This window comes from Protopterus annectens, chromosome 1.part1 (genome assembly GCF_019279795.1).
Source record: "Protopterus annectens isolate FY-2018-M chromosome 1.part1, PAN1.0, whole genome shotgun sequence".
In the NCBI taxonomy this organism is placed as follows: domain Eukaryota; kingdom Metazoa; phylum Chordata; order Ceratodontiformes; family Protopteridae; genus Protopterus; species Protopterus annectens.
Window position 1 is genome coordinate 827,536,178 of NC_056726.1, and position 18,698 is coordinate 827,554,875.

Here is an 18,698-nt window from a genome sequence, read left to right on the forward strand (position 1 = left end):
AGGTGGTCCACACAGCCTACCTGGACCTTGCAAAAGCCTTCGACACCATTCCCCACTCAGGTATTATAGACAAGCTCAACAGCCTGAACATAAACCCCTACATCATGAGATGGGTTACCAACTGGCTCACTGATATAACCCAGATGGTAAGAGTTGCAGGAGCTAGGTCTGACTCTAAACCAGTTACAAGTGGCGTTCCCCAGGGCTCAGTCCTAGGACCCTTCCTGTTCGGCATATACTTCTCAGAGGTACAGGCAAGCACAGGAGGACTATGGCTGACTAAGTTCACAGACGACTGCAAACTAGGGGCTATAATTGACTCTCCAGCTGACACAGACATCCTCCAAAATAGTCTCACTGAGACAGATACCTGGTGTCAAAACCATGGCCTCAAGCTAAATACCAAAAAGTGCATAGTCATCCCCTTTGGAAAAAACAAAGTACCCACAAACTACCACATAGGTGGTAGCCCCCTAAATACAGAAGATGTAATAAGGGATCTGGGGACCCAAGTAGATAGTAACCTCTCCTTTGATAATCACATTGCCAAAGTGGTTAGAAAATCCTTCTATGTGGCCCACCTAATCACAAAAGAGTTTGCATCCAGATCGAAAGAGGTCATTGGGCACCTCTATGCATCACTCATCAGACCCATCATAGAGTACAATGCCCCATTTGGGATGTACCTTACAAGACAACAGCAACAACTGGAAAGACCACAGAAGTACATCACCAAGAGGATCACTGGCCTCAAGCATATGCCCTATGCAGCTCAATTGAAGAAACTCCAGCTGTACTCAGTTGCATACCACCTACTCAGTGGTGATTTCTGCCTGACATACAAGGCCATGTCCAACCCAGAATTGATGGACATGCTACACCTAAAGAAAACCATATCCCCTCAAGCCACATGCTCCAGGGATCTAAACTTCACCACAACAATAAATAGGACATGCTGGAGGGATAGATTTCTGTCCCAGAGACTTCCCATGCTTTGGAACAAGATTCCAATCTACATTAGGCAGAGCTCCTCGCTAACACTCTTCAAAAGAAACCTTGACGAGTGGATGGGAAACAGAAAGTTTACCCTAGGGATAACTTCAATGGCTCTGCTGGACAGAGGTACAGGGAACTAATCTAAGGGGGCGGCGAAAGCTAACAGATTCCGGCTAGGCTTATAAATGCCATCGGGCAGATAGCCTAGTACCTACCTATGAACCTATGTCCCTGTCTATTAGGTTCTAGAGCAGAGGCTCAGAAGTTCTCTGTTTTGGTGAGAGGAAATAAGACTATTGAGGGAAATTCTCCACTGCAAAGTTAAGTCCAGGAATATCTCCGTTATTAGCAATCATTCATTGGGGTGTAGAAGATCCCTGTTTAAAGAGTCTGCCAGGGTATTGTTCTGTCCCGGAATGTAGGATGCTACAATTGTTAGCTTTGGTTCTTGTGCTAACATCTAAATCTTCTTTACAAGACTGCACAAGGAGTAGGAGAGGTTACCCCCTTGTTTATTTATGTACCACATCACTCTGGTGTTGTCTGTCCAAATCTGTAAAGTTTCTAGGGTCAAACAGTGTTGGAAGGCTTTTACAACCAAGTAAAGCAGCTAACATCTATTCTTGGTTTATATGCAGCTTCATCAGATCTGCTGTCCAGATGCCCTACACCATCATGAAGTGTGGGTGAGCTTCCCATGTTATGTCCCAACTGTCTGTAGAGATGTCCTTGTCTGCCTCTGGCAGAGAGAAATTTGTACCCGGATTCTGTAAGATGATATTTTCCACCCCAGAGACCCCCTTTTAAAGCATGGAAGAAGAGGCACTAGAGTTTTCAGGTGCTAAAAATACTGTTCCTAAGAATTCTTTAGGAGCCATTGAAGCTTTTTCATGTGTAGCTTTGCAAGGGGGGGGGGGGTCATGAGTATGCAGGATGTCATGTAATCCAAGATCCTCAAAAATGTATTTGTTGAGATTTGTTGCTTTGATAGCAAGCTGGTTAGGTAGGTAAGATATCCTGGGGGAGGAAAGCTTTTTGTTGCACAAGATCAATGAGAGCCTCCAAAAAGAGAATTATTGCCTCTGAAAGTTTGGGACTTGCAGAGGTTTAGGGTGAGACCTACATTTTGGAAATAGTTTATGGTGGCCTGCAAGGGGTTTAGAGTCTCTGGTGTGCATTTTCCCTGAATGAGACAGTCAGCCAGTTAAAGGTAAATATGAACCCCTAGGGTTCTGCAATGCACTTTAAATGGAGCTAAGCATTTGGTAAAGACTCTGGAAGCAGTAAACTAATCAGATGGTAAAGCACAGAATTGGTAGTGCAAGCCTGATGCCATAAAATGCATTCTTTCCTCTGATTGTCTGTGATACATATATAGAAGTGAGCATCTTTTAGATCCAGAATGACTATGCAGGCATCCTGGAAAATCATTGGAAGCAATCTCAGCCCTGACCAACATTGGTGTCATGGAAGAAGTGAATGGAGGGCTGAAGCCATGGTGGCCTCCAGAGGGGTCACACCAGAGTGTTTGGGCCCAACAGTCACTGGACCAGAGGGCTGTGAAGGCTCCTCACCTGAGTCATTCGACTTAGTGGCATGGGCTGAGGCTTTGATGATACCTTCAGAGTATTTTTCCTTGTAATTTTTGTCTTTATGTTTTTAGGAATGATGCTGTTGGAAACCAGGGGTTATGAAGACATGGCGGGAACTGAAACCGAGGATGCTATATGAGCTGCTAAGACTTTGGTACTGCATTTAAGAGTCTTCACTTGGGATTTAACACAATCAAGACAAATAGAGAAGTTGTGATGAGGCCCCAAACAGAACAGATACAAAGAGTGAAAATCTTTATGCTAGACTTGTTTCCTGCACTTCAAGCGATTGTTAACCTTTTTAAACATTACATTTGAAGAGGAAAATACCCAATGGGCACTAACTGGCAGAGAGAAGAAACTCTGAAAAAATGAGATGATTGATGGACTGCAAACATTATACACACAATGAAGTGCATCAGACTGCACAGTTAGAAAGAACTGTACATGGTGCCGATGGACACCCTTCTTATACCTTGCATTTTGACGTTGGCTCTTGGATATCCATCAACTAGAGATGATGCAAAGACTCTGGAGGTCAGGCCAGTCACAGGCTTCTGAATGGAAGGAAGACCCTAAAATCAGTACTGTAACATTTGGCTACAAAGAACATGTGTAGTTTTTACAAAAAGCTGAGTGAGCTACTGACTTTATGAGAAAATGTGCTTTGTGCAACAAAGATCTGTGGAACTGTATTAGGTATGGGTTGTAGTGTGTGTGAGTGTATATGGATTTGGGTTAAAGTAAGCATTAGGTAAGGGTATAGGTTTAGTGAATGTGCAAGTGTGTATGGGTTAGAAGAAGGGTTAGGTAAGGGAATACATTTAGTGTGTGTGTGTGTGTGTGTGTGTGTGTGTGTGTGTGTGTGTGTGTGTGTGTGTGTGTGTGTGTGTGTGCGTGTGTGCGTGTGTGGGTGTGTGTGCTCATTAGCACTTATGGGTTAGCCTTTGGTTCAGTGTAAAATAAGTTGGATGTAGTGGAGTGTGTGTGTGTGTGTGTGTGTGTGTGTGTGTGTGTGTGTGTGTGTGTGTGTGCTCATTAGCACTTATGGGTTAGCCTTAGGTTCAGTGTAAAATAAGTTGGATGTAGTGGAGTGTGTGTGTGTGTGTGTGTGTGTGTGTGTGTGTGTGTGTGTGTGTGTGTGTGTGTGTGTGTGTGTGTGTGTGTGTGTGTGTGTGTGTGTGTGTGTGTGTGTGTGTGTGTGTGTGTGTGTGTGTGTGTGTGTGTGTGTGTGTGTATAATAATTTAGACAGAGTGTGATAGTTGTTGAAAGGGAGAAATGGAGTACATAGGGCTCAGCTATAGGTTGTCCTTAGCCCACCTGTGAAAATTCATATAGCCATGGCTTGGCTGATTGATTGTGCTGTCTGGCAACACAAATCTAGAGAATGTGTGGGAAGAAAGATAGTATGGAGCAGAGATCCAGCTGACACCCAAAATTTGTTGATGAGAGGTATACAACAGGTACATGACCAGGATGCAGCTGTGTAAGGGGGAACACACAACACCACTGCCTGTCCATGAGCCTGTATATATGCACATCACAGGCTCCAGGTCCATCAGAGGCTGTATCCATGATGCCATTGCAAGGCATGCATTTGGTTTGTGGATTCTACCATTAGTGGAGAGGAGCTCTGTCACATGTTTAATGGAAAGCTGTTGCTTGGCTGATACACAGGTTTTAGGGGATGGGTGGCCCCTTATGTCTGAGCATAGACCAATGGTTCATGTTCATTTGTAAAGGAAGCACAGTGGCACTAAGGACCTGGAACCCAGAGCACAGCTACACATCTGTCACATATGATCACTGTGGCTGTCAACACACCTAGCCACAGGCACAGCCATGTTGACAGCACCTCTGGCTCCCGCTGCGAGTGTGCCACATAGAGAATCTAGGTGAAGGTTGTGTAATTCCACGTCATTCCTCCTACAAAGTAATGTGCCTGCAGTATCATGACAGGGATGCCTTAACTGACATGGTCTCCATGGCCATCCCACACATCATAGGACAGTCATGTTCATGCAGTTCCCATGCTGTCTATGTACCTGGTACTGATGCACTGCCATCTCATAATGAGGATATCCACATGGCTGTGGCCATTTACTGTGTCCATGCTCTCACAGTACTCTACCTACTGCTGCACATTTGTCCATCTATCCCAGTACAAAGGGACCACTCAAGAAACCCAGTGGATATGCCGAGGCTGAACAGGTGAAGTAAATGATAAGGTACCGTATGCTTAACACTGATAAGAATGCAATATGCTATATTATCTGGTCTCCTAAAAACATTAATTTTAGTCTTTGACAATCATTTTAACACTTGTTCCAAGACGATTAAAGGAAAAGTAAATTCTCAGGGATACTGGGTGCAATAGTACGGATAAATAGGCTAAAGTTAGTGCTAATTTATGTGGTAATGTATTGGCTATACCTTGGGACTGGGATGTGTGATATTATTATGGGTGAGCTCAATGCAATCTTGAACATTATTCATTGATTTCCTGACATAACTGAAGAAAGACCTGTAGTTTTCTTTGGTATACTGAAACACTGCCAAGATATATTTATTTATTTATTCATTTATTCATTTACATTTGTTTACCGGGAAAGTCCGATTGGGTCAGAAGCCCATTTTCAGCAGAGGCCTGGGGAGAACAGCTCCACAGAAATATAAGCAAAATACAATAATTATATAGTATAATAGTATACATATAGTAAGATGCAGAATACACATCATCCAGTTAGTCTATACAAAAGAAGTATTCAATACTGTTTTCTAGTAGATGCAAGTTCAAAAAAGAAAATTACGCAAGCATTTCAGTAAAGATCACTGCGAGAATAATAAAATTAGTATTGTGTATATATTAAATAATAGTTATGAACAAATTATATATATATATATATATATATATATATATATATATACACACACACACACACACACACACACACACACACACACACACACACACACACACACACATAAATACACACGTGTGTGTGGTTGACAGTGGGACACTTACAGAGAGCTAGTGGCAAAGTGCAATAGTACTATTATAATATATATTGCCACACATTACCTTAGTTAAGTAGAGGTGTCACAGTGGTCCATGATGAGCACTTGATGAGTATCAGTGTTTCTCTTTGGTTACATAATACATTGCAATTTGGACTGAGAGTCAGTCAGTCTAAGCAGTGGAAATGTGAGATGCTGGATGCATCTATGTTTGTGCCTTTTGTTTATAGCTTTCAAAAGGTAAAAGTACAAAGTTTAATTCCTTTCACCACCATTTTCCTACTATGTGACTCTGAGCAAGCCACGTAATTATAAAGTGCTCTCAGGTCACCCCTGAAAAAGAACATTTTGTTAATTAGGTTTAGCAGGTTAACAAATAAATAAAATAAAAATAAAAAACTCCACAGATGTGCTGCTATTCACAAATTAATGTCTATGAACTGCAGTCTGAGTACATCTGACAATGGTGCCAGGGATTATAATTTTGTTACTTGTTCTTTATTATCATGTCATCTCACGTCCATTTTCCATTTGCTGTTGGATTCTTTTATGCATTACTATAAACACCATGTGGTAAGTGAGATGCATGGACTGCCTATCACATTAGGCGGAGTGGCAGGAAGAGCAATAGTTGCCTCATCATTGCCATCATCACCATCACCATCATCATCATCAACCCACTTTTTTCTCCATTTTTTTACATGGGGTTGGTATGTTCGATTAACTGTCATCATATCTCTTGATTCAATGCCACTCTCCTATCTTCTTCAACACTCATGTCTGACTGTTAATGGTCTTCTCTCACACAATCTTCCCATCTCTTTACTGGACACTCTTATCTCCTCTTGCTTTCTTCCTGTCTGTCCCAAATCTTCTTCACCAGGTTGTCTTCTGCTTTTCTGCAAATATGTCCAAACCACTGTAATCTGTTCTGTTTGGCCTTTTCTGCAATTGGAACTACTTTGGCTTCTGCTCTTATATTTTTATCTCTTCATCTGCTCCACAGTGTGCTTAGTACCACCCATCTCACGCACTTCATCTGAAAAGTTAGTTTTCCTTTAATCACCTTGGAACAAGTGTTAGAATGACTGTGAAAGAGTAAAACTAATGTTTGCAGGAGACCAGATAACATACCATATTGCATTCCTATCACTGTTAAGCATACAGTACCTCATCATCTACTTCACCTGTTCAGCCTCGGCATATCCACGTGGTTTCTACATGACGTCTAGAGAACAGTAATTGTGACTCTCATACACAAGGGTGGCCCTGTACTGTCCAAGGTAATTATAGGCCCAGAGGTAGATGAGGCTAAATTACTAATGGTTAGGACAGGAGGAGATGAGATAAAAATTGTGATGTTTAACCAATCTATAGGAAAATCCCCAGGAATAGATGGTATTCCTGTAGAAGTTTGGAAGCTAGGAGGAAAGAATTGATAAAGATCTGGAAGGTTTTGTTTAACAATGTTATAAGAGTAGGAGCAGTACCAACATCCTGGAAGAAGAATTACAAGCTTGATTAGGAGGATATATGATGAATCAGAGGCAAACATTAAAAATTACAAGCTTGATTAGGAGGATATATGATGAATCAGAGGCAAACATTAAAAATTACAAGCTTGATTAAGAGGATATATGCTGACATTAAAAATTACAAGCTTGATTAGGAGGATATATGATGAATCAGAGGCAGACATTAAAAATTACAAGCTTGATTAGGAGGATATATGATGAATCAGAGGCAGACATTAAAAATTACAAGCTTGATTAGGAGGATATATGATGAATCAGAGGCAGACATTAAAAATTACAAGCTTGATTAGGAGGATATAGGATGAATCAGAGGCAAACATTAAAAATTACAAGCTTGATTAGGAGGATATATGATGAATCAGAGGCAAACATTAAAAAATGCAAGCTTGATTAGGAGGATATATGATGAATCAGAGGCAAACATTAAAAATTACAAGCTTGATTAGGAGGATATATGATGAATCAGAGGCAAACATTAAAAATTACAAGCTTGATTAGGAGGATATATGATGAATCAGAGGCAAAAATTATAGTGGGTGGGGTCCTCTCTGATAATTCCTGATTGAGCAGAGGAACCAGGCAGGGGTGTCCTCTTTCCCCTTTATTATTTGCATTATATTTAGAACCATTGACAAAGAAAATAAGGGACTCAGAAATTCAAGGATATTATTGGTATGGTAGTCAAGAAATGATGGCTTTATTTCCAGATGATATTATTTTATACCTGACAAAACCAGAAAGAGACATTACAGTGTTGTGGAACATTTTGAGACAGTTTCAGATCTTTTCGGGATACAAAATTAATGAAGCTAAAACAAAGGCAATAGCGGTAAATTATGTACTCACACACAAATTGGTTCAGGAATATTCATATTTATGGAGACATAAAAAAAATGAAGTATTTAGGAGTATGGATTAAAATGATTCTAGTATGGCAGCTAAGGATATGTGGGAAGAGACTAAATAAAAACAAAAGATAATACAAAAACTGAGAAAACGGAAGCTTTGTTATATGGATAGGAATAATAAGATTCACCCCCCCCCACTAAATATATATTCCAACTCCAAGATCGCACTACAGTGAGGAAAGGGCAAATATCCCAATCTTCACTGTACTTCGATCCCACAATGCGATCTTTGAAATGTGTCCGTTTCGAAGTTCTGAGTGTTTGATTACGTTACCTTTCGATAATGTAATAGGAACCCATTAAAATGTTTTAGTCCCTTTAGTCCTATACACAGATGTGGCATATTTTTATCAACCAGAGGAGAAGTTGTGGATAGCAATTAATATTTATTTATTTATTTATTTATTTAACATTTGTTGACCGGGAAAGTCCGACTAGGTTCCACAGATCCTGTTTTCAGTGGAGGCCCGGGGAGAAATGCTCCAGAAGCATGTCTTTACAATGTGGGAGGAAACCGGAGTACCCGGAGGAAACCCACGCGAACGCAGGGAGAACATGCAAACTCCACACAGAAGGCACCCCAGTCGAGAATCGAACCAGAGAACCTCTTGCTGTGAGGTGACAGCATTAACTGCTGCACCACTGCGCCGCCCAATAATAAAGAGCTGAAGGACTTTATCTGGGAGGGGATGATGGCAAAAGTCAAGTGGGATACGCTGATTCTTCCAATACAACAGGGAGGATTGGGTTTATCCAATTTGAAGGGGTATTATAGAGTTACACAGTTAAGACTCCTATACATAGAATAAACAGAAAACTATATTTCAAAGTGGAAAGGGATGATGATGAAACAGGGGGGAAGCTCAAGAAACAATGAGACACTGGGATTTTGGATGCAGGCCTTTAATGAGAATAACAATAACCATACAGAATATTATATCCATAAAGTAGCAGGACATATTCCAATAACTAAGCCAACATGGGATTGGAGAAAGGAGATTCTGCCAATAGGGATGACTGCAATTAGGGATATAGACAATAGGCAAGAGGGGTCTGGAATTTATTGAAGAAAACTGGCACAGGAACCAAGGTATTGGGAGAAAATAACTAAAGAGGGAAAGATGATAGAATGGGAAGATGACAAGAATTTATTTGGACTGCAGGTTAAAGATTGCCTCCATATCAAGGACTGATAACAGAGTATAGGCAAAGGAAAGGAAATAGGGGGTCCTAAATGAAAGACCAGCACTGGTAGAGTTTTTAGTAGAATCTAGAATAGAAGCTGCCCTTAAAAAATAAATAATTAGTAGAGCATCAAAAATATTGCATAACTATAAGAATCAACCAAAGGAGGTTAGAAATGATTGGGAAGAGAGACTGGCTAAGTAATTCACAAAAAAGACAATAGGTGGATATATGTATATCTCCCAAATATGCAAAAAATCTAGAAGATTTAGGAATTTTGTCTGGAAATGTTTGCATAGATATTTCTAATCCCCAAGTAGACTCCAGAGATTTTTTTCCCAGGCACACAGCAAAAGTTGGAGGTGTGGCGGGGAAGAAAGAGGTAATTAGGAACATATTTTCTGGGAGTGCGGTGAATTGGTGGATTTTAAGGATTCCCTGTGGGATGCACTGTCAGAGATGCTGGGTGGGCAGATTGGTCTGACGAGGGAGATGACTTTGTTGAGCTATGATACATAATCGGAATTCCCTAGGCCTTGCTGTGTCTAATAATGGTGGCTGCCAAAAAAGCAATTACTAGAAAAGGGAAATCAAAACCAACTATTCTAGAAGTACTGAATATAGTAGTAGAGATAAAACAACTGGGATTGAGATATTTAGAAAATGGTAGGAGCAAACTACACAGGAAAAAATGTAAAATGTAAATTGTGAGAATAATACATACAAGGGAGGAATGAGATTTAAAAGGTAGCAGGACTTACATGAGCTGTGTGATGTTTGTCTGGGTAGATTATAAGTGATGTATAATGTTTGCAACTGGGAGTGTGTCAGTATGGTTTGTGATGTAAAATGCTTGCAACTGGGATTGTGTCAGTGTGGTTTGTTTTAATTTGTTTAAATGTATGATTGCTTATGTAGTAATTGATGGTTTGATAAAGATGTTTCTTGTTTAAAGAATTGAATAATTTATGTAATGTTGGTTAGGTTATATGATATATAGCAATATATCTGAAGTAAAATGTTTGTTATGTTAATTATAGTGTGATTATTTTTATATGAATGTAAATTTACCTATGTCACAAGTGAGATAATTCAATAAAGGTGTTCAGGAAAGAAAAAGGTAATTATAGGCCCATCAGTCTCACTGGCCTTATATGCAAAATTAGTGAATGTATCACAACAGAACTAATTTATGCAGATATAGGAAACTTAACTGATATATGCTCAACTCACTTTTGTTTTGTGAAAGGCAGGTCCTGTCCCCTTAACACAGTAAATTGCTTTGAAATGGTTACAGAGGTTATGGTATGCGGTCACTCTAGCCTTAGTGTTTAAATTTGAGTTTGGAAGGATGACAACAGGATGGAAGTTATTAGCACCACCTGACTTGGTGGATTTGGAGATGGTCCTCACTGTGTCCTTCTTCCATTATGAGGGCATGATGGTGTGGCCTATGTATTTATATAAAATGAATATGCATATGTGCAGGGGTGCATATCTCTGAACTGCTCTGACACTCTACCCAACAGATCTCAAATAGTGAGAGTTGCTGGTACCCTCTCATAATATAAAACTGTAACTAGCAAGGTTCCGCAGGGATCATTGCTGATCACTCTCCTATTTGGCATATAGTTAGAAGACATCAAAGCCAATATCACAGAAGAGTGGTTCACCAAGTTTGCTGATGACTGCAAGGTGGGTACTGTTATCCTCTCATCCACTCATACTAAACTGTTCCAAAAAGGGATGGAATGTGCACATACCTGTTGTACTGAAAATGGTCTCGAGCTAAATGTAAAAAAATGCAGCATAGTAGCATTCAGTAAAAAAGTGTTCCCACCTCAGATGTTATAAGTGTTACTCCTTTTCAAACAGATATGTTCATAAGAGGCCAGGGTACTTACATGGACAAATTTTTCTCATTTTATCATGATGTTTCCACTATAATCAGAAAATCTTTGTCTGGCCCAGTTATTTTTTTCAGGGGAATATCTTCAACACCCAAATAAGTCATCTTATCACTGTACACTCCCTTTATAAAACCTGTCACTAAATATAACAGACCCTTTAGTAGGTACAAATCAAAATATTTTTAGACTTGACCTTGTCCTGAGAAACTTAGCATCAGTTTGTACCACACCTAAGGTATCCCCATCTCCTACTCAAGTCACATCACAGATTTGTAACCTTCTCCATCAAAATCTCCAAACTGTCAGAAATAAATACCACAGAAATCAAGGACTTTAAATGTATGGATGTTCTGCAATTCTATGATGAAGTTCCAAATGTTGGTATAAAATTATTACCATTAGTGCTGGTACTGCAAAGAGTTATGTAGACAACTTCTACTTGTACCTGGACAAATGTATTAAATTGGCAGTCCCAACTAGATCCCAGCAAATGGGAAGGTATAAAAGCAAAACAGTGTGCTGGTCCTCAAGCATCAGTAAACTTGTATAGCAGAACAAAAGACCCCCAAATTAAGGAGGACATCAAACAGCAACTTAAGGAACTAAAAAGGACATCAGGAAACAAAGGCTTCCAATGAATTCAGGCTAGATATGGAAGTCAAAGGGAACTACAAACCCTCCCTTTAGTTATGTCAGGAAGACAAGAAATAGTACGCAACACTGCACAGAGCTAATATTACTTCTTATCAGTGGGTATTGACATACTGGCAAATAAATGTAATGCCAGCTTTGCCCCAGAGACATCTTTTCTCAAGTCCACTTATCCCCGATGGACTCAAGCCAATAACCATCATGAGAGAACATATATTGAAGGTACTTGTCAAAACAAAGAATACCTCATCTATGCGGCTTGGCAATGTGCAAGGTTGCCTAATAAACAGCACTAAATAAGCACCGGAAGATCCACTCCTTAACCTTTTTAACCAGAGCATGACAACTGGATTTGCCCCACAGGTATGGCAAACGGCTTTTGTGATGCCACTCCATAAGGGTGGTCTGAAAACTCATTCCAGGAATTACAAACTTGTCAGCCTAACAAGTTTTATATGCAAAGTCAATATCACAGAATTGTTTTTCACCAATTTTGCTGTTGACTGCAAGCTGGGTGCTCTTATCCTCTCATCCACTGATACTAGACTATTCCAAAAAGTGATGGAATATGCACATACCCGTTGCACTGAAAATGGTCTCAAGCTAAATGTAATGTATCATAGACCCCCTAATTAACTATATTAAGAATCTTATCAGACATAACCTCCAGCGGTTGGCTTTGTCAAGGATAGACTGTGTCTGATGAATCTTTTGAACTTCTTTGAAAAGTTCATTCAGACCATAGACAATAGGCAAGCTGTTCACACAGTGCACCTTGACCTCACCAAAGCATTTGATACCTTATCACATACAAATATAATAAATAAGCTGAAGGACCTCTAAACTGACCTTTATGTGGTTAGGTGGCTATCCAACTGGCTTAGGGACAGGACTCACACAGCAAAAGTAGAAATCTTCACAAATTCTCTGAGAGCATGAACATGACCAGTGGCATTCCTTTGGATCTGTTCTGGAATCTCTGCTATTTGGTATTTACTTTTCAGATCTGTATTTATCAAATGAGTACCTCTGGTTAACAAAGTTTGTGGATGATTGTAAACTTCGAGTCATTGCCAAATCCAGCTCTGACATAAAGGCACTCCAGCAGGACCTGATACTTGTCAATAGCTAGTGTACCAAAAATGGGCTGGACGTCAATAGCACAAACTGCAATGCTGCAGCCTTTGGTAAGAACCACTTGACTCCAGCTTATAGCATAGATAAAACACCACTTCAAAATGAAAATGTAGGGAGAGCCCTAAATCCTTGGAAGAAATAGCTCGCTCATGTTTGACCACCATGTCACAACAGTGGTAAGGAAATCTACCTTGCACATATCATAGCAAAAGGTATTTCTTCTGCATCAAAAGAAGCCCTCACCCCCCCCCCCATGTACTCCACATTAGTTATGCCCATCACTGAGTACAATGTCCCCTTTGGGAGATACTTTACTAAGCATATCCAACAACTGGAAAGATTTCTGTGGTTTGTAACTTAAAAGATCATGGACTTAAAAGACCTGAACTACCAAAAAATACTGAAGGCTTTATCTCTGCAGTCTGTTTCATATAGAGTCTAGACAGAAAGAAACCTTAAGAGCTTGCAGAAAAGCGATATGTTTGTGAGAATCTTGTAATCACTCACCAGTAGTTATCAGTGTCCTGTAGTGATGCAGGAACTTCGAACATAAAATTTTCTTCTAAAACTATCTCTGATATTTCTTTAGTATTCAGTTGCAGAAACAGCAAATAGTGTGCACAATGAGGACCACCCCCCTTGAAATTTGTCTTACCCAAGCTAGTCAGTTGTAAACCTTTCTTGTACTATTCCCTTGTAGCTCTTGTAATAAGGATCTTTAACTAATGGATATGCACTTTCCTACCATCTCTGCAGCCAGTCTGGTGGATATGGGCATCCTGAGGCAAGTACCAATTGCCTCATGTTTACTGACAACCATCTAATTGTTAAACAAACTGATACAGTACGTGAGAGATGTAGTCACACAATATCACTGGAGGCAAGGCTTTTGCATATAAGCACTTATAATACCAAACAGGTTGTCAGAAAGACGCAATCTACTCACACCACACGTAATATGGACCAGTCACATAAACCCACATATGCTGAAGCTGTTAATGTAAATTTTCTAACCCCTAAAGTCCTTTCTGACATTGTACTTACTATCTTCAGAAACACCAAAAGCAGTCTACCAAAACAACACCCACCACAACACATGCAGCCACATCTCACACCATCTCAAGTTCTAAGTCTATAAGTCAAACCATCACACAACCCAATACTTTGGTCATAGGAGACTCCATTGTGATACACACAGTTCTTCCACTTACTAGGCTGAGTAAGGAGAAAGTCATGTTTAGTTGCCTATCAGAGGTCAGGACCCACCAGATCATGCACGCTCTCAGGTTGCTGAGCCCCAAGTAACAGTGTGACTTAGTCATAGTTCATGTGGGCATAGGCAACCGGAGACTTAACTCCCTGGACTAAATGAAGACAGACATGGCAGAGCTCTTGGATTGCGTACCCCAGACCTGTATGAGCCTAGCATTGAGCAGCATTCTATGTTCTCCAAGTATGATGCCATAATATGAACAGAAGATAATTGACTTTAATAATTAGCTTAGTTTTTGATGTCATTCAAGGGGTACAATATTTGTCTGTGCAGTTACTGAGACATGGTTTAAAGCCAACAGAGACCACCCTAACAATGCAGAGCTATAATGTGTTTCACACATTTAAACTAGTTACTGCATAAGAAGGAACACAAGGTAGAGGTGTTTCAATGTGCATCAACAGCAAACATGCCTCAAAGCTGGCCAAACAGTGTGACTTACATGAGCTTCTCCACATCCAAATTGCCATCAGCAAAGTCCCATTCCATATCCTTGGAAGCTATAGGTCCACCTTTATGACCCAGAAAAGCCACACTATATACTTAAATATACTGGAGACACTCCCCATTCAACCGAATACCATGTTCATTGCAACTTTAGCCACCCCTATATAAACTAGGAATAATAATATGACCTCAATCATGCAGGCACAGGAATTCCTGGACTTTGTAAACACAGACACCCAAAGTCAGCTACTCTGTACATCCACTAGGGGTGCTAACATCCTTGACCTGGTTCTCACAAATATGGGAGAACTCTGCACCTCCCCAGTGTAATGTCACCACTGGTCAAGGCAGACCATAAAGCTGTCTCCTTTGAAATAAAAATAAGATTTGGGACTGCAGCTAAATCTGTAACTTTAAGCAATTATTCTAAAGCAAACTTCCTGCTATTAAGTGACACCCTAGCAAAATGTAAAGCCTCCCCCCATATCATCAGAGCACCATATCACAGAGTTTGAATTGCTGGTAAATGAGAACGAAATCCAAAATAAATCTCACTTGCTGGGGATATATAAGTAAATAAGTAAATAAATAAGCACACAAACAAACATAAATAAATAACATGCCTACTAAAATAAAAATAAACCAAAAAACTGCAAAATCCTTTCCATACATATACATAACTGTCCACCCATGCCACAGTTAAAGGAAAATAATTGGAAAATACAGAAATACAATACTACAAAGCCTTATATTCCTTGGGGAAAGCAACAACTGTACACCAAACATGTAATTTGTAGTTATTTCTTCCTCAATTTCATGTACAACATAACAGCTGAACAATGACAATCTCTCATAAATAATAAAAGTTATACATACCTCTAATATTCAGCGGCTGCCTGCTGTACTTTTACTACTTCATGCGGCTGCAGCAGTCTTCTACTGAGATGATCTCTTTTTTTAAATGCCCCCTCAAAGACCCACCCAGGACAAACACAACAAAGTAGGGCCATTATCCCTAATACATTCATCTAAAGGATCTAGACCCATAATTCATCATTTCACAAACTCTTGCCAGTTTTGTTCTAAAGGACAAAAAACTAAGTAATATAAAGAGATTGTACTACACTCTCTTTCAGCTTTTCACTCTGACTGTGAGTTTTCAACTGATACAAACATATTTTAACAATATAAAAACAGACCTCACCAATAATGGCTTACTTCTTGAAGTTCTTGTGCACTGAAACTGCATTCCTGTCAGAGTTAAGCAGTGAGAGTAAGGAAATCTATCAGCCATACAGAGCAGAGCGCTGTTCCTGTGGTCTCACTGAGATTATTGGGGACATTTTCACCTCTTTTCATACCTATTGTGGAATTCTCTTTGTCACTGGAAAGTTTTCATGTGATTCATGAACTCTTATTAACACATAGCAAAAAACGATGAAACACAGTTTGTAGTAAATCACTTAAAACTGATTAAGTATGGCTTTCCTTAACACATATAACATTTTTTGAAATGCTTCCATTGTTTCTACAGGTTTTATTTACTGTATAAGTAATTGAGTACCAATAAGTACCAAATGATTGTTAAATGTAGGTAATGACATAGAAGTATGGAATTTGGGTGAACGCCAAGATGAAAAATGGCAACAGAATTTTAAATGACACTAGATATTAGCAGTGGCTGCACATAGTAAATGCCAGCTTCAATAGATTATTCCAAACGAAGATATTTCCCTGGGATCCATGTTGGTGAGTCTATGTGTGGTCACTTTCCAACACTTGCAGATGATGAGTGATAGAAACAGGAGTATGTACTGATTAGGTAGTCATTAGTGGTCTACAATCCAAAGTCATGTAAAAGTAGAGTGTCTGAGCTAGCAAGTGTATATTTTAAGTTATCATAAAGTTAGCATTGCAAACAAATGTACAGCCTGCAAGCTGCACTGTATGGGAATGGGGAAAATACTTAACTTATTCAATATGTGGCATGCTGGGAGAATGAAAGTTATAGTTGGGACACCACAACAGAACATCAAGTTGTGCAAAGGAAAACTGTTTTCTGTTTGTGACGTGCACCCAAGAGCTATTTAGGATACCTTGCCTTCATAAAGACAAAGGCTGCAGCATATGCTACACACACACACACACACGCACACACACGCACACACATGCACACACACACACACACACACACACACACACACACACACACACACACACACACACACACACACACACACACAGCAGCAGAAAGCACCCCTGCACTACCAGGCTATAGCTCATTCAATTCCACACCTTTCAGCCCCAGAACTTGGACTGAAGCTCCAAAGGCGGTGTTTTTTTCATATTCATAAAGGATGCACACACCTCCAGACTAGTGGCCCAACAAAATGTATCTGAGATACTTCAGGTGCAGCTAACTTTGGGTAAGACAGCGATTCAGGTCACAGCCTGCTATAGGTCCCCAACCATGTTCCAAGACTCACACTCCATGTTCCTAAGCACCCTGGAGAATATTAAGGTCCAACCTAACATTCTCATACTGGGCGACTTCCACTACCCCTCCATTAACTGGGAAAACTACTCATGTACCAATACACTTGCCGATCATTTCCTGGAATTCATTAATTCCAATGCCCTGAACCAGCTCGTTCTTACCCCTGCTAGAGGTAGCAACATCCTTCACCTGGTCATTACTAACATGGGTGACCATTGCTCTACACCAGTAGTCAACTCCTCCCTGGTTAGATCCGACCACAAACCAATCATCTTGGAAATCCACATCCCTCCCTCCCCCCACCCCCGCAAAGGTAAATACCATGAAAAACTTCTCCAAAGCTGACTTTGGGCTCTTAAAAACAGAGGTGGCTAACTTCACTGCACCCATGCAAATGGAGATCAGTTACATGACTGCCAAATCATACACCAATGCAATGTACGAACACATACACAAATGCATGGATCTCGCTATACCCAATAGAACCAAGATGCTCTCCTCCAAAGAAAGGAAGCTGATCTGGTGGTCCTTTGCCATCAACAAACTCTACAACAGAAGGAGGAAACTGATGTGGAATAAGGTGAAGTCCCAAGACTAGACAAACTCCCTTATCAGTCTCAACAAAAAGTTGAGATCCCTCATCAAATCCTCTAAAGCTAGCTTTGAAAACAGAATTGCAGCAAATAGTAAAGACAACCACAAGACCTTCTATAGTTATGTAAAGAATCTCCACAGCAATACCCAGATTTGATCTGAGCTACTGCACAATGGTACCTCCTATACTGAGCCAACATATATTGCCAAAATATTGTCGGACAGTTTCAGTGCCAACTTTACCCTCCCCCTCAAGGGACCAGTCATAATACCAGTAGATTTCCAGGCACCAAATATTACTGCTGCACAGGTTAAAATGGCACTGTCCAAGGCCAAGAATACAGCTTCTATGGTACCTGACAATATCCCTGACTGTGTTCTACATTAACTACAGAATGAACTGGCACCTCACCTGTGTGCCCTGTTCAGTCACAGCCTCACCTCAGGCTTTGTCTCTGCTGAATGGTGCACTGCTACAGTCATCCCTCTCCACAAAGGAGGAGCAACTACAGACCCTGGAAACTCTCTCCCCATTAGCCTGATGAGTCTGATATGCAAAGCTATATAATGCATCATCATGGACCTAATAAACAAGGATATAGGGAATCTCCAAACTCTGGATCCCACACAGTTTGGTTTTGTGAAGGGTAGATCATGACTGCTCAAAAACTGCTGGCAAAAGCTGTAACTTCTCCAACTTCCGTCCCATAGCCATCCTCTCACCCATCTCTAAAATTCTTGAAAAATGCATTCACCTGCAGCTCATGCCATTCCTAACCAAAAACCAGCTGCTCTCTCCTACCCAACATGGCTTCTGCCCAGGACATAATGCCAACACAGCCCTTCTCTCCTTTTTACACTCTGTCAATTCAGCTTGAGACTCTGGTAACTTACTTTCATCTGTTCTATTAGACTTATCTAAAGCTTTCAATACCATCTCCCACTCCCATCTAC